General features: G+C 46.9%; 1 long non-coding RNA gene across 1 annotated transcript in view; it reads right to left on the bottom strand.

Moving 5' to 3' along the window:
* The window catches only part of LOC146193776 (uncharacterized), a 47,284-nt gene that overhangs the window by 22,236 nt on the left and 6,798 nt on the right, over positions 1-18,250 (bottom strand). The window lies entirely within an intron of this gene.

Genomic DNA, 18,250 nt, shown 5'->3' with positions numbered 1-18,250 from the left:
CTAGGGAAACTGGCCGGTATGAGGTACGTTCGAGAGGAGGCTTTCCAGGCTTCAAAAGAGCAACCAGGCGGCTAATTTTCCAGTGTTCAGGAACAGTACTAGAAGCCCATATATCATTGAAATAATTAAGTAGTGCAGTTCTACCATCCTTGCCTAGGTTCGATAAGGTTGAATAAGTAATCCCGTCAGGACCAGATGCAGATGAATGCCGACAAGAAGCAAGAGCAGCGTCTAATTCAGCTATTGTAAAGGGCACGTCGTATTGACCATTCGGCGAAGGTGGCGCAAAAACCTCTGAAATTGGTAACTGTGCCTGGTTTGTGCCCACAACAATTTTACAAAAATCTTCAGCTACGTCAACGTCATTGCGGCGTTGGTAAAGGGCCAGGGCACGAAAAGGGTGCCTTTCTCGCGGAGGTGTGCGCAAGCTTCTCGCAAAATGCCAGATGCGCGACAGGGGCTTACGGGGATTCAGTGATGAGCAGAACTGTCTCCAACGTTGTCGTCCTAACTTCTCCAGGTGACGCGAAACTTGTCGTTTAGCTCGGCGAGAAAGTGGGAGATCTTGCGCGGATTTCGTTCTTCTGTACTTCCTTTCAGCCCACCGACGGATCGCGCGAAGCCGCTCGAATTCCACGTCGATGCTGGACACTGACGCCGGCACACTAACATAGCGAGTGTTCTCACTGAGAGAGGAAGTAATGAGTCCCTCTATTTGAGATGGTGACTGGAGGTCCACGCTGGAAGTCTCCACCGCTGTCCTAAAGGCGGGCCATTCTGTGTATTGCACACGAGGTGAAGTGGCTGGTGCAAACCACTTGATGCATATGTAGGTTGGTATGTGATCACTCCCATGTGTTTCCACATCACTACACCAAGAAACGGAAGCATGGAGGCTTCTGGAAACAAACGCCACATCCAAGCAGCTGCTGTAGGTTGTTCCGCGTTAGAAACGTCGGTGAGCCGTCGTTTATATTGATCAGATTTTGCGTATGCATAAAGTCTGCCAGGTCTCTTCCTCTATTGCTCATTATTGCACTACCCCACTGAGGGTGGTGAGCATTAAAGTCCCCCACAATAATACGAGGAGCTGCACAACACTGGATTGTTGAAAATAGATATGATTTGTCCAAGCCATCCCTCGGTGGAATATAAGCTCCAATTACAGAACATACTCGTCCTTTCAGGGTTAACGTCAAACAAATGTAGTGGTTCGTGTTGTGGGGCTGCAGAGCATGGCGGACGTGCGCAATGTCTTGGCGTACACATACCAGCACTTTGCTTGTTTCGTTTGCTTCTCTACACCATAGCAGAACATATCCAGAAAGGCGGAAAGCAGCCGGCATGATGGGCTCACAGATCACAATCACAGGAAAGCGGTACTTCTGTACCCGCTGTCGGAAGTCACTCAGCCGACCACGCATGCCTCGGGCATTCCACTGCATCACTACACTGCGGCGCAAGTGCATCGTCACAGAGGTGGGGTTAGTTTGTTGCGCCATTGTGAATTATTGCAATGCCGCCAAGAGCGGCTCAAATGCGTCCAAAAACTGAACAGCAAACTTTGCTGTTTGCGTGTTGATGCTGGAGAGCAGCACCCGCATTGAACGAACCAGCTATTTCAGCATTTCTTTTACCTGCTGGCTGTCTTGGTGGTCGGAATTTTCAGTACGTGTGGCAACCAAACTGGGATTAGGCCTGGCGTTGGCCTTTGATGGTAGAGCTGGCCACTCAGCATCAGAGGCGGTAGGTAATACAACAGCCTCTGTCTGATCCTTGGCCTGTGACACTGTCTGCGACATTACAGCAAGAGTACTCTTAACGGGATTAGACTCAATCTGTTGTGGCACCTGAGCTGACGTTAACTCCGAAGTTGACTTATTCAGGCTAGGCTTTCCTTCCGATTCCTTGTGTCGGCGTCGGGATCATACTTTTCTGTGCTTTTTTTTTTTAATCTGAACTACGACATGCGCTGCTGCGAGTATAGTTTCTTCCTTGTCTGCATGCTGTACTATTCACCTTTCAGCACCACCTAATGAATGTTGTGGTATATTTAGGTTCATGAAATGACTCTTTGATTATGGGGTGGCGAATGAGGTCGCCATTCGACAAACATTACATCTCGCTTTGTGTTTAGTAAACAACTGCATCATAACTGTGTTGATATATGCGACTACACAGGTTAAGATATGTGCCGCAATAAAGCAATAAAGAAATATCATTTGTTCGCGTCTAGGGTTGCGGTGAAGACCCAAGTAAACGAGAGGAAAATGATGGCTAAACGGTATGAGGGAGACTGAGCAATGGGAGATAGGGAGGGGGTGGGGAGCATAAGTTCGCAGGTCGAGGCAATTTTTCGTCAGGGCCCAGACGAGGACAAGTTCCCTTGTCGAAGCGTTCGACCTGATAGAGACCCAAAACATACAACCCATCTCCGACCAGTATCGTCACCCTCTATTCTTCGTAAATTTATGGAGAGCATGATTCACATGAACGTCCGATATTACCTCGAAGCAGTTGACCGCGATATCCAGACGGGCTTTCGCCCTCTTCTAGGCACTTACGATTGTTTCTGGTTCGTGTGGCGGGTCATCAATCATGCAGAGCGCTCTCACTACGTGTTCCACTGCACCGTGGACCTTGCCCCTTTTTCAGCCTGGCAATATACTGCATTTTAAAACGAGATAACAGCGATGCAGTACTTGCCGCACACAGATTAACGTACCATGCTGCTCCTTCATACCGACATACGGCTCCTTTCCGCTACCGATTCGAGCCACACGCTAGGGCTGTGTAAAAGAGCTGACTAAAGCCCATACTATCGGCTAGCAAAATGGATAATGGACTGACTCTGTCCTCGAGGCGTAATAACCTTCTTCGCCAATTTCCCCCAAGGCGCTGCGCCTTCCCATCAAGTTAAAGGTTTCTTCAGTAAACTAGTCTGCTTTGGGAAGCCTTGATGCTAATTGCACTCTCCTTTGTGTACATACAAGAGTACTGCTACATTTTAAAATACGCTTTAATTATGATGAACCCAAGTGATCAAAGGTTGAAACACAAACACATTTCGATGCTACATCATAACGCGCGAAATAAGACTTCATAGGACCGCCCAAAAAAGGAAACAAACTAGAGAAACGCTACCGCTCAGGTCAAGTGGCTTCTACGTCAGTGGGTTGCAGTTTTGTTTTGTTTTGTGCTGTCTTCTGGCTATGCTAGTTGCAATGTCGAGGCTGTTTTGTCGAAAGAATGAACCAGAACAAGCAGGTTATGTTATATGTAGTGAAGTGTAGGTGCGCCCGTGATTCGGAGTCGTCTGTCGCGATTTTATCATGGGCAAAAATTACGCGGCGTATTCTCGCGCTGCCGGTGCCGTCGCTTGATGTTTCGTTCATGGAATGACGACCAGCGAGAAGGGTGGCATCGTGCATTTCATTTGGATATGCACATGGCGCGAAGAGCGGTTCAGAGATTACATTTCACCTATAAGTACAATAAAAGTAATTCAAACCATGGCTTCTGTGTTAATGTGCTTCATCTTATACTCAGGCTGCGCCCATACTTCGAGATTCGACGTTTTGTGAAGGGATTCCAGAAAATGAATAGATTCGGAGCTTATCGAAGATAATCGTTCGAAAACAACACTGGGAACCAAAAGACGGAAACTATTTTTACTAGCAGAAGTTTGCCCTACATGCAGTGTTTTGATTGCATGGGCCAAATGTCGCGACTGAAACTGGGAAGCCTGTTGGCTGGGCTTGCGGCTTATTCGCCGCACCTGCGAGAACCCCTAAAGAGCCATTCAGTCAGCAGACTTTAGTTTTTAATACTGACAGTAGTGGAGCAAGTCGGCGGGAGGAACGTAAAAATAGAATCTGTGTGTTTAGTATATTTAACATTTTTTTGCTGAGCTGCACAATCTTAGCTTTAATCACTGAGTTGTAAACGTTACTCTGCGAAAGGGCACCATAATTGAAAACAAGAACCATAGGTGTGGAAGGTGGAACCCCTTAAGTGTTTTACGTTGAATTTGTGCAGACAGTGAGATATCCATTAGGCATTGCTCGCGAGCTGACGAATAAAAATGCAGTCTGAAACTCGGGATCAATAATAGCTTATCTGTACCAAGGCGTTAAAATTATGGTTATGAGTTTTTTTTTATTTCGCTTACTTGCCATAGTGCATACTATCAAACGTTACGCAAATTGTTTTCTGTCCGAAACTGGAGAAGACAATTGCTTTTTGAGTTGTTCATTAGCCATTTGGGGAAATCTTCCTTCTTCGTCACCGAAAGTCTTACTTTCCGAAGAATACGTGAAGAGTACGTGTCCTTGACGCCCTCCTCCCTGCACAAGTCCACAGCAAGTTGTGAATCTCCACCTCTGCAGCCGGTGTAGAACATTTCGGGCAGGTGGTCGGTCCTATGTCTTGGGAGTCCCATCGACGCTTGATCGACGCGGTAAGAGGTACCTATCCCTTACCCCTTGATTTGCACTAATACAATTCTCAGTCTTGGTCAGCTGTTTTATCAGGTTCCAGTGCACACTGAACGGTCGTATTTATTAAAAAAAGCATTGGAAGCGGCAATACTTCATATTTGCACCCGATGGGAAAGTAAATTGCCAGCTCTCCTCAGCTACGGTGGTACAAGGAGAGCATCAAAAGCAAAGAAGGAGCGATAGTTAAAAATTAGAGAGAGATCATTGAAATCAGTGCTAACTGGTTTGTCTATCGTGCGCGTGAAGGACGCTTGGGGGGTAAGCAATCCCAAGGGGACACTAAGATACGATACAAAGTTAGCGACGGCATAAACAGTTTATGAACTGAAGAGTCAGTAATAAATATGACTTGCCTAATCCGTAAAAGCGTCCTTGACCGGGTAATACTGCCGAGGTCAGAAAAATGGCAAAGAAGACGACCACGGTTTGCATTTTGCCAACGCTCAAGTGATATTTGTTTCGGAATATTCTTCAGCGGTAACCATGTCGAATACGTATATTATGATGACATGCAAAATATAACGATCGCTATCATTATGAGTGAAAAAAGGAAACTTCTTTGTATTGTGAGCATCTATTATAGTCAGAAATTCATGGCTTCATTGTCCATGCCGTCATCAGCTAAATGCACGCGAAGTGTTTGCTATTATTCCACAGTTTCTGTGCTTTCCGTCGAGGTAATTTCTTCGAATTAAATCTGTTTCCAGGGTTTTTTAATATCATTTTATGACCCGATTTTCTCCTTATTCACGTTATAAAGATGATGTTTTCAACGTTTAAAAAAAGAGATTGTGCACAAGTGGTCGTTTATTACTGCGTTTTTTGTAACAAGAAAAAACGTTCAAGCACTTAGAAAACTGTTGCACGAAACGCCGGTATTAGAATCTATTTCATGGTACAATTTGTTACTCATTCTAACGATAAAGAATTTCAAAGTATATCTAAAGGCGACATCTTTTCTGGCACGTTGAGAAGTCCAAATAGTTTTATAAAATCTAGCTAATACCCAATGTTATAATTCTTAAGAGAAGTCTTGAAAGATTTCTTTCTCTTGTGAGGAAAGCATATTCTTCAAGTCACCCACCTATTGTTAATACATTTAATACTTCACTACGCTACCGATATGCCTTTTTAAATTGGTCTCCATCTAGGCAAACTGATATAAACACTTTTATATAGAGAATAGGTAACCAGGGGAGCAAACAATGAACGTTCGGCATTTCAACGTGGTTCATTTGGAATGCAAAGTATATCATTCGACTTGCATAAGTGCAGCACTCCTTCTCTGTGCAGTTAGAGATCCACCCAATTAAGCTGGACCAGCTTGTTGCAGATATTTGTCAAATCTCCAATCACCTAAGCACAGGAACAACTTCAGACTTTATAGAAACAGGCACTGAGAGAAAAAGCAGTGAAGTTACATAAGAAGCGCCTTGTAGAAGCCGTCGAACATAAAAGATAAGATGCAGAGAAATAGAAACTAGTTAAAAAGCTGACTTCACCATCAAACATAGCAGGAAGGAACAGTGCGCATTGTATGACGGCACAAAAAAGGAGCGACGAGCTACACGAAAGCTGAATTACAGCAGTTCATTTTTTATCTCATCCTGGCATATACAGAATAAACACGGCCATCATCACGCTTGCGCGGTAAGCCGACCATCCAGCCGCGGTTAGAGGTACACATTTGTTTATGGTTGAAGGTGATCCATGGCTTTGTTACTTAAGAATCACTTACGACAGGTCAGTTTGCTTCAGTAATTTGATTAGTCAGTTTACATCAATTATTTGGAAATTGCAATGCAGCTCTAGTAGACGGGCTGACAAGCTAAATGTTGAAATTTGATCTTTGGAGTACACTGCAAAAAGCAGGCTTACATTTTGTGCAGCGTGCGTCCAGAAATCCAGCTCGCTTTTGAGGCACGTTGTAACAACATTTGAGGCAAGGTATTAGTTCTCCAGGTAAAACCAAACATTAGTGTTGTTCTATCCAGACAGGGAAATCCTTAGTACCGATTGCGCTTTGTTGCCCTGTTATATGCGTTGTTCATTTGAACCGTACTTAGGAACATCTGAAATACATAGTTGAGGATTCGACGGAACCCCGCCCGGCAAGGGAACTTTAGTATACTTAAGAGCTGTGCTTAACTTTTGTATGTATTTATTTTACGGTGTTACCTCGGCGAGTGCTTTTTCTTGAATATGTGAATAACATTTTTCCTTAAGGTGGCTGCGTGGGGTTGTTGGTTCATAGTATAAGGACACTGTAGAGTGCTCTGATGCTATTGTCGCATAGCGAGCTATGTCTATGTCGCGCGCCGTTTTCCTGACCCGTGCACAGCCGGGGAGCGGTCTTGCAATGCCAATAGTGTAACCAAAGCGGTCACATAGCTCGGAATTGTCGCCAGAGATGGAGAGGCGAGGACCGCGAACACAGAAATGCGCGCGACGAGCAGGCTCCCAATCCGGGAAACGGGAACGGCCGGGCTTAGGTGGTCAGCCTGGCCGATCTGTGAGCGTGATGAGCGAAGACCAACTCCTCACGGTCCAAGTCGAAGAAAATAATTTGAAGACCACCCTTCTCATCGACACTGGCGCCTACGTAAACATCATTTCTTCCAGCTTCGCGGCTAAAATTGCTTCAAAAGTCGAACTAACTGAGGGCACTGCTTTTATCAAAGGAATCAGAGGAGACTTATTAGCACCTGTTGGAGAAACAGAAGTAGTGCTTCAATTCGGATCAACCAGATTCAGCGTCAAATTCATTGTCCTCAAGAACTGCCCTTATGAGTTGTTAGGAGGGCTCCCATTTTGCCGGCAGGCAAACCTGCTGATTGACTTCCTCCGTAAACAACTAAAAATAGGGAATGAAGTATACCGGCTGCTCCTCGATACTAGCTTGCAATCGCAGTCAAATGTGGTCATTGCACGAAGTAAAGACAAAGTTTGCATCGAGCCTCGTACGGAAGCCATTTTAAGGGCACACATACCGAGAGACAGAATTCAGCTTGTCGAGCCAAAGTCAACCCTTAGAAGTGGACTGCAGGTGGCGCGGACCGTCGTGAACGTGAATGGTGGGATCGGAATCGTCCGTATTGCAAACCCTACCTTGCTGCCGATAATGGTACATCGCGACGCGAAAATCGGCTGGGCCACATCACTTCATGAGGCGCAACTCGGACTCGCCGTGCCACACGACCCCACTGTGACAGAGGACTTTGACGTCTAAACTGGACCACACCTGACGCCATCTGAGAGGGATGAGCTCTTCTCCGTTATTCATAAGTTTCGTCACCTGTTTACCGGCGAGCACAATCCGATTCAGCGCACTCACGTAACGGAGCATACTATAAACATGGGCAGCTCAGCACCCATTTGTCAACATCCATACGCCACTCACCCTTCGAGAGGGAAGTTATTAAAGCGCAAGTGGAAGAAATGCTTCGTGACGGAGTGATCAGAGAGTCGCACAGCCCCTGGTCATCGTCCGTCGTTCTCGTGAAAAAGCCGCAGGTAGGTTGGCGTTTCTGAGTTGATTTCCGAAGGGTGAACGCGGTTACCGAGAAAGACGTGCACCCATTACCGCGAATCGATGACATTCTGGATCTGCTGCAGGGTTCTCGACATTTCACGACGCTCGAGCTCACGTCAGGCTATTGGCAGGTAGAAATCCGCGAAGAGGACAAGTGGAAGACCGCATTCGCATGCAGCTCCGGTCTGTACCAATTCAATGTCATTCCTTTCGGTCTGTGCAATGCCCCCGCGACATTACAGAGGATAATCAACAAAGTTTGGAGTGGTCTTCTCTGGAGGGTGTGTTTGGCCTATTTGGATGACATCGTCATTTTCTAGAAGACATTGAAAGCTCACCTAGAGGACTTGGAAAAGGTGTTAAGCGCTCTTGATAAAGCCAAATTGCGTCTGAAGCCGGAAAAATTCAGCTTCGCGCAACAAGAAATCAGGTATCTTGGACACGTGCTGACTGGAGAGGTCATCATACCAGATCCGGACAAAATAGCCGCGATCGAAAAGCTCCCAGCGCCAAAAAAACAAGAAAGGAGTTCAGAGTTTCCTGGGAATCTGCAATTATTATCGACATTTCATCAAGGATTTCTCCCTAATCTCCCGACCTTTGACTAATTTGACAAGAAAGAATGTTTCGTTTGAGTGGGACACGGCATGCGAGGCGGCAATGCAAGCGCTCGACGAGAAGCTGACTACAGCGCCAGTTCTGCGTCAATTCGAGCCAGGCAAGCCCATCGAAATCCATACGAATGCCTGTGACTACGGTCTTGGTGCTGGGCTGGTTCAAAAAGACGAGGGTCGGGAACATGTCCATAGCCTACGCCAGCCGTCATCTCAACAAAGCGGAAGCTAATTACAGCACCACAGAAAAGGATTGTCTGGCTGTCGTGTACGCCTGTAGGCAGTTTCGACCTTATATATTCGGCAGTAACTTCACCGTGATCACAGATCAAGCCAGCCTCGCATGGCTGATGAATGTCAAGAATCCGAATGGACGCCTCATGAGATGGTCCCTGCTGTTGCAAGAGTTCGACCTGGCTATCAAACACCGCCTAGGTTTGAAGAACGCAGATGCAGACACCTTCTCTCGCCTGCCACGCGAGCCGGCACCGGTTAGGGAAGATAACTTTGCACCGCTGCTTGTTCTAGGTCGCGTGGATTTAGGCATGAAGCAGAGGGAAGACCCTTGGATGAGGGAAGTGATAGGACACATAGAGAACCCGGATTTACCCGTTGCCAGAACACTGAAAACGGCACGATGTTTTCGGATGATCAACGGTGTGTTGCACAGGCGAGCGAAAGGTTTCGAGGCAGACTACTACGCACTGGTTGTACCAAAATGTTTGCGGTCAGAGGTGCTAAGGGGCTGCCACAATGATCTCACGGCAGGACACCTCGGGGTCAAGCACACATGGGAGAAGATACGTAGGCGTTACTTCTGGCCTAAGATGTTCGCGCAGGTGTCACACTACGTGCTGTCTTGCCCTGACTGCCAGACGCGAAAAGCCCCACCGGGCAAACCAATCGGGTTTCTCCAGCCTCTTCCACCGGTGGGAATGCCTTTTAAACAGGTTGGAATGGACTTTTTGGGACCATTTACGAAGAGTTAATCCGGAAACCGCTACATCCTCGTGATGACCGATTACCACACGGAGTGGGTCGAAGCAGTAGCATGCCCGGCGGCCACAGCTGCTGAGGCCGCGCAGGGCTTTGTGAGAGAGATCGTCATACGCCACGGGGTACCAGGCCGCATCATTACGGACCGCAGACAACATTTTGTTGCTTCCTTGATTGAGCAAATATTTAAAGCCATCGGTACAGACCACGTGAAAACAACAGCGTACCGCCCACAAAAGGAATGGCTTTGCGAACGTTTCAACCGCACACTTGCCGACATGCTCAGCATGTATGTCTCCTCGCATCATCGGGACTGGGACGAATTCCTGCCTTATGCTCTTTTCGCCTATAATTCGTCGCAACACGAAACGACTGGTTTTTCACCGTTTTTTCTTCTTCACGGACACGAGCCAACACTTCCTTTTGAGGTGGCCCTCGGTATCGCGCAAGATGACTGTGACGAAGTGGATGCTCACAAGGTGGTGCACCGGCTTCGCCAGGCGCGCCAAGTCGTGGCTGAGCGTGAGAAAGACCTGCAAGAAAAGAACAAAGGGGCATACGACTCCAAACGACGGGATGCTGTTTTCTATCCGGGAGACCTTGTGTACCTGTGTACACCTTCTCGATAGAAAGGAAAACCACCAAACTGCTCCACAGATACCACGGGCCGTTGCGTCTGCTCTGGAAGGTATTAGAAAATAACTGGTGGGTCGTCGATCGCACCAGCCGAAAGTGGAGTGTCGTCAACGCTGAGCGTCTGAAACACTACCACACACGGCTTGCTTCTGATGAGGACGCCGACGACGAGTCAGCAAACGGTGATCATGGTGATGGTCTGCATGCGTTTGAGCGCAGTGTTCGTGTCTACGCAAGGCCAAAACGTGTAGCGGCCTCGACCGTGAAAAACAGTGATCGCGGTAACTCTGATGGAAGTGCAACTGAGACATATTCATACTCCGAATCGACATTTCAGTGCAGACCCACGGGAACTCGCACCAAACCCAAAAGAGTAAGGACCGATTATGACAGTGAGACCGAGATGTATTACAGCGTGGACGGAAGTGTTAATTAATCCGCCGTGACGTTTCTTTGTATATACCCCCGAATGTTGTTTTGTGTGAATACGTGCAATTGGACATTTTGATTGTGCCCTGTAACATTTTGACTGATATGCCAATATCTTAATGCGTGTAAGTGTTCTCTCTACATACCTGGTTGTAATCTGCTTCACCTGACATTTATATTTTCTAGTTTTTTCGGCATTGCGTATATTTTATTTAATTTTGGTATTGTTGTGCGGTCCTTTCCAGTAGACCTAATTTCATTTTTCAACCTTGTACATAGTTATTAATAGCATTTCCTTGCGGTTGATTTGTATGGGCATGATTGTGATCGAGTGGGACACTCTTTTTCGTAAGGGGGAGGTGTCGCATAGCGAGCTATGTCTATGTCGCGCGCCGTTTTCCTGACCCGTGCACAGCCGGTGAGTGGTCTTTTTTTTTCTTATCTGCACGGCGTGGCTGTGCTTTCTCCTTCTTGTTGGAGGGTGCGCGCCATTGTACGGATGGCCTTGCTCACGCCGGGGCGTGGTGCGGCCTCCCTTGACCTCTCTTGGGGGGTATTCGCGATCTACGCCGTTCGGAAAATGGTTAATGGCTGTGAAGGAAGCGAACGGTTGGAAGCTCGCGTCCCAGCCGATTGACGCCTGAGGGCTTGGGGGCGACGGCTGAGAGTACGGACGGAGCTTTGTGTTTTGTACTCTCTGTTTCCTTGCTGCCCATGTGTTGTTGGTGGACCTTTTGTGTGTTTGTGTGCCAGGCGGAGATGCGCCGCGTCTTCTTGAAATTCACGCGGTGCTCGCCAGGAAACAACCTCGTGGGCACCGACGTCCTATTGGTTCCTCAGCTCTAAAGAATGTCGTCTTATTGGCTCCGATAAGCGCATTTCCGCCTGGTAATAAACATTGCTTGGAGAATGCCAAATAACGTTCGAGAGTTGTTTTTGGCGGCCGGTGAAGGAGGGCGACGACCATCCGAGCTGCTGCTCGGGACCCCTGCTCAGACGTCGCGTATGCCTGACTGATGTGTTGTTAATTTGAGTTTGTTGTTAAATTGCTACTGCTGTATTCGCTTTATTGTTTGTGCTCATCTATATTAAATTCAGTTAACGTATGTCATCAATCGGAATCACCTGATCCCTTTCTTCAATGCGGCGGAGCCGTCTTGCCGTCACGAAGTCCAACTTGCGAACACTTCGAAAACGAGGGTACAAAACAAAAACAAGGGCACAAGAACAAAAAGAAACACACGAGAGCTGTTCTTGTGTCGTAGTTTTTTGTTGAGTTCCAGTGTCGGGAAACATTTGTTTCTTTGTTTTTAACCCGTTTACGTTGTTACACCCTTAGCATGGTATTATCAAACTATTTTCAGTTCAACTTATCTAAATATGAATAGCCTAGGCCTGCGCATCAGCACATCAAGGCTAGTGTTTATTTGTTTAAAACAATTTTCAGCTCTGCAGGCTATCATCGCCACACACACAAAGTGTACAGGCATTGTTTTGAAATTCCACGGGGTACAAAAGGCATTTTGTTATGCCTGATTTGACCACCGAATCGTCTGACCAGATTGATGATATCAGGCAAGAAAATAGTACGAAATCTCTTTCTGATAACAGCTTCCTGAGATTATTTCAGATACATACATATTGTTGTACACAATATCCGTAAATGTTTTTCAAGGATCGAACGTCCTGAAAAACCTTTGACTCTATGAAAACAAAGGTGGTCGTTTGAAATTTGCTCACACGAAAGTTTTTTTTCAAGATGTCGTAAATGCACTAATATAAAACGTTGTGAGTGTCGAGACACTCCGTGCTCAATGGATTGGTCCCAAGAGGCATGATAGTAGTTATAAATATCAAACAATCATTTAAAGGTAAACACGTGGAAACGTGCGCTCATTTCTTGCTGCACTTGCTGGGAGCATTGCAACGCCTTGGAATAATGTGGCAGCTGCCGCTCACTCTGTTCTGCTGAAAAATGCTATTTATGTGGAATGATGCAAACACTTATTGTGTTACGTTATATTCGGAGCACCCAATATGTTTTTTCGCAATAATATGTGGATGGAACGTAAAGGATACATTTTTGTAACAAAGTGTCCGCCAGCGACTATGTATACTGCACGAGATGGCAGGGCTACCTCAGCAGGCTATAGTGTCAAGTTTTTGACATTATGTCTTGTTGATGTTGATGGCAATAAATATCTACGAGGGGAAACTGCAAAGGTATATGTGCTTATAGTTACGTTATTTGCAGGAAATAGTTCACTTCAGCACTTGTACAAAAATACTCATGAGATTGCATGCATTATAGTTTGCCACTTTGCGCTCGCAAGACACGAAAGACAGCAGCCACAAGGAAATTAAGGAAATTAAGGTAATGAGGAGAGCACTGCTAACATTTGAGGCATATTCTATGCGTATCAAACCTGGTACAGATCTTCATGGGACGGCATTTGTTGCAAACGCTCGAGCACCACACCGACCGAAAGTCCTGGCGTGTTCCAAATAGTAAGTTTGTCTTTCAAGCGGAATGCGCTAAAGTCGTTACTGCGAATAGTGCATGAATAGACAGACCGAGCCAACTATGCCTCCTATTTTTCGACATCTTGTTTAATTGGTGATGAAAAAGCTGGCAGCGGCTTGAAAAGTGAAGAATTACTATAGTTACAAATATGGATCCCAGTCGTTGTCATCCATTATTGCTCTATTGCATCAATTGAGAGCAGGCCTCACATAAATTTGTGAAGGAGGCAGTATCTCGCAGAGCACCCTGTAAATGTACAAAAATATTCTAATTTATTTTACTGCGACTGTGAGCATAACCTGTCATACCTTGATAGGCAGCAGGGGTCAGATTTACGATTTATGTTATTTTGCATGACGTTTTATTTGAAATAATTCCTATTAATGGCGCTCCCCTCTCCATGAAACTGCAGAATATTTTAATCAAGTCATATAAGACTTTGCTATATAAGCTGCGTATTTCTGTGCAGACCACGGTATTAGAAGTGCATTAGATGATACGTCGCCTGCCTCCGCCGTGCAGCCGCCAGCAATCCGAGAGAGGGCGCTACCTTTATTTGTCCCAGCAAGAAACATTGTGTGGAAATATATCGAAAGTGGAAAAGGCAGATCAGGAAGGAAGCTTTCTTTGGTAACTCAAGAGGCAGTGCCCTACTTTTTGAAGCTAGATCAGGGTGCCTTAGAACACCCAGCTACAAAAAGAAATTTAACCACGAAGATGACACATGTGCAGTATCTGGTAATTTCAAAGAAACAAATAACCATCTTATACTCGAATGTGATGGTATCGATCCGGAAGTCGACGCAGGCGCAGTCAGTCTTCCTGAAACCCTGGGGTTTAGAGATACCAGTGGCCGGGTTAATTACCCTCCGGTGGAAGCTAGCGAAAAACGATTGGAAGATTGGTGGCTTAAAAACAGAAAGTTTCACAATGTTAGTAATGTAGAAACAAAAATTCAATAAATAGAATGATGTTATAGTTAACCCATCTAAAACAACATTCAAGATATACGGAAAAAACGAGCATGATAGCAAGTGCTACCACCCCGTTTCAAAGGGAACCGATTTAAAGGGAACCCCCTATTCCCGTCCGTTCGTCCGTCCAATCCCATCCATCCATCCATCCATCCATCCATCCATCCATCCGTCCGTCCGTCCGTCCGTCCGTCCGTCCGTCCGTCCGTCCATCCATCCATCCATCCATTCATCCATCCATCCATCCATCCATCCATTCATCCATCCATCAATCAATCAATCCATCATTCCATCCATTCATCCAATCCAATCCATCTATCCATCAAATCCAATTCAATCCATCCATCCAATCCAATCCAATCTATCCAATCCAATCCCATCCATCCATCCACCCATCCATCCATCCATCCATCCACCCACCCACCCACCCACCCACCCACCCACCCGTCCGTCCGTCCGTCCGTCCATCCATCCATCCATCCTGCAACGTGCAACGTGCAATGTGCAACATACATACATACATACATACATACATACATACATACATACATACATACATACATACATACATACATACATACATACATACATACATACATACATACATACATACATACATACATACATACATACATACATACATACATACATACATACATACATACATACATACATACATACATACATCTCACAAAGACTATTAATCCCAACCTCACGCCGAGCCAACGCCAAGAACTGCTGACATTGCTTCGACAACACCAAGCCATTTTTGATGCCACTTCCCCAGCGTTGCGCACCATCGCGTCATTACTGAAGATAACTCTATCGTTCGCCGACGGCCTTATCGGGTTTCCCTTTCTGAACGAAAAGTAATTGAAGAAAATGTAAATGACATGCTCCATCGCAATACTATTCATCCCTCGATAAGCCCATGGTCCTCCCAAGTAGCGTTAGTTAAAAAAAGGACGGCTCGGTACGCTTTTGTGTTGATTACCGCACACTCAACAAAATTACCCGCAAAGATGTATACCCAATGCCAAGAATTGATGACGCCCTTGACTCTCTCCAAGGCGCCGAATATTTCTCGACTTTGGACCTCCGCTCAGGTTATTGGCAAATACCTATGCACGAGAACGATACAGAAAAACCGCTTTCGCAACTCCCGATGGCCTTTACGAATTTAATGTTATGCCTTTCGGACTTTGTAGCGCACCAGCGACATTTGAAAGGATGATCGATACTGTGCTTGGTGGCCTAAAATGGACAACCTGTTTATGTTACTTGGATGACATTGTCATCTTTTCGTCAACTTTTAACGACCATCTCACGCGCCTGAATGAGGTCCTCACGTGTCTCGCTTCAGCGGGCCTTCAGCTCAACACCAAGAAGTGTCACTCTGAACAGAAGGAAATTAAAATATTGTGTACATCTAGTCAGCCATGACGGCATTCGTCCAGACCCTGAAAAAATCATCGCGGTCATGAACTTTGCTCGTCCACAACGGACTACAGAATTGCGCAGTTTTCTCGGCCTGGCGTCTTATTTCTGGCGCTTTAAAAGCACGCAGCCATTTCGTGTGGACTGAACAGTGCGAACCTGCTTTTAATAACCTGAAGCACGCCCTCACATCAGACCCTGTTCTTCGCCACTTGAGTGACAGCGCTCCAACCATCCTGGAACTGCCAGTGGTCTTGGTCTTGGCGCTGTACTTCTGCAGCGCGATGAAACTGCACGTGAGAAAGTGATTACCTTCGCCAGTTGGACTATGACTCCCGCTGAGAAAAACTACAATATTACTGAGCAGGTTGCCTTGCCATCGACTGGGCTGTCCAAAAGTTTCGCCCTTACCTCTATGGTCGGCACTTCACAGTTGTGACCGATCACCATGCTCTTTGCTGGTTGTCTTCTCTCAAAAATTTGACAGGCTGACTTGGCCGTTGGATTCTACGCCTGCAAGAATACAATTTAGACGTCACTTATAAATCGGGTCGCCAACACCAAGACGCCGACGCTCTTTCCCGCTGTGCACTTTCGGAATCGGCTTGCTGTTTTTCTTCCCAATGCATTTCTACCTATGACCACAGCCGACCATCTCTTTCCCCGACGTATATCACTACAGTTTCATTTGACGACTCTGAGAACAAACACTCTCTCCGCTCACAGCAATTAGCCGACGCCTACTATCGTCCCATCATCGACCGCCTCATTGGCGCTTCGGATCCACCCAATGCTCGGCTTCGCCGACAATTTCGCAATTTCAAGCTCAAAAATGGCATACTGCGCCGCTTCGTGTATTGCCCTGATGGAACTCGCTGGATCCCAGTCGTGCCGCCTGTGCTTCGCCCAGGTATACTGGCTGCTCTCCACGATGACGCTACTGCAGGTCACCTTTATGTTGACAAAACCTACGACCGCGTGAAAAAACGATTCTTTTCACCTGGCCTATCTTCCAGCGTTGCCAAATACGTCGCATCTTGCCCTCTGTGCCAACACCGCAAACGGCCGACTTCTGCACCCGCTAGCCTTCTACAACCTGTTCCCTGTTCCGCCACGCCCTTCGACGTAGTCGGCATCGACTTATATGGTCCCCTACCTCTCTCTGATGGGGGTAACCATTGGATTATAATAGCTATCGACCACCTTACACGCTACGCTGAGACCGCACCTGTACCGACCGGTTCCGCTCAAGAAGTAGCAAATTTCTTTTTGCGATCAATTGTATTGCGTCATGGCGCTCCTCGGGTGCTCCTAAGTGACCGCGGGGCGGCCTTCTTATCGACAGTCGTTGCCGAAGTTCTTTACGCGCCATCCACCCTTCATACGACAACCTCAAGCTACCATCCCCAGACTAACGGGCTGACTGAGCGATTTCACCGCACCTTATCGGATATGATCTCCATGTACATCACACCGGATCTTCGAAATTGGGACACTATTCTACCGTTCGTCACTTTCGCCTATAGGACAGCAGTACAGCGCACTACCGGTTATTCTCCATTTTTCCTCGTTTATGGCCGTCCTCCCACTACAATTCTCGACGCTTCCTTCTTCTCTATGCCCGACTACTCCACATCAGTACCTACCCAGTTCTTATCTCGTGTGGTCAGATGCCGTCATCTTGCCCGCCTCAACACAGCAGCGTGCCAGGAAGACCGCAAGAGTCGCTACGATTCTACGCATCGCGTGGTCTCTTATGGTCCCGGTGACGAAGTACTGCTTTATACACCACTGCGCACCCCTGGCCTTAGTGACAAATTCTACCACCACTACCTTGGTCCCTACGAGATCATCACCCAAACTTCTCCAGTTAACTACGAAGTGACGCCTGTTGATCCCCCCGCCGATCGACGCCACCATGGAACTGAAATTGTTCAAGTTTCTCGCTTGAAACCGTTTGTGCGCCGCGGTTCATCGGTTAGTTGGGAGCGGCCAGGCTGGCCGCTTCCGACCCCCCGGGCAGATTGTGTGAGCCTTCTGTGGACCTTCTTTCATTTGTACATACCATCATCATCGTCCCGCGGCGCCGGCTCCGGCGCTTGCCTGGGTTCGTGATCGGATTAAAACGCTAGACAAGGCTTCGCTGTCCTTGCCGTCACGACCTCGCCGTCTAGACCTAGCCTTCTTTTACAGTACATACGTCCGTCCGTCCGCCAGTCCGTCCGTCCGTCCGTCCGCCCGTCCGCCCGTCCGTCCGCCAGTCCGTCCGTCCATCGATCCATCGATCCATCCATCCATCCATCCATCCATCCATCCATCCATCCATCCATCCATCCATCCATCCATCCATCCATCCATCCATCCATCCATCCATCCTGCAACGTTCAGCTGACACACTAAATCATCGCACGCGATACTCATGTCAGTTGCTAGCCAGCGCTTGTTGCGAGGTGCAGACTGAGTAAAGGTTGCATGTAGCGGAATTTAATAAACAAAACATGTTCCTACCATAACTTCTTCATAGAAGATTTGTCACGAAAGGCGTCTGAAGAGTCGCAATATGAAAAAAACTAACGGGGATATTGTACGCAGGCCCAACAATGCCATCT

This window comes from Amblyomma maculatum, chromosome 4 (assembly GCF_055883805.1).
Source record: "Amblyomma maculatum isolate TAMU_Amacu chromosome 4, ASM5588380v1, whole genome shotgun sequence".
Classification (NCBI taxonomy): Eukaryota; Metazoa; Arthropoda; class Arachnida; order Ixodida; family Ixodidae; genus Amblyomma; species Amblyomma maculatum.
Note: the sequence above shows the minus strand (reverse complement) of the source record. Positions and strands in the feature narration are given on the sequence as shown.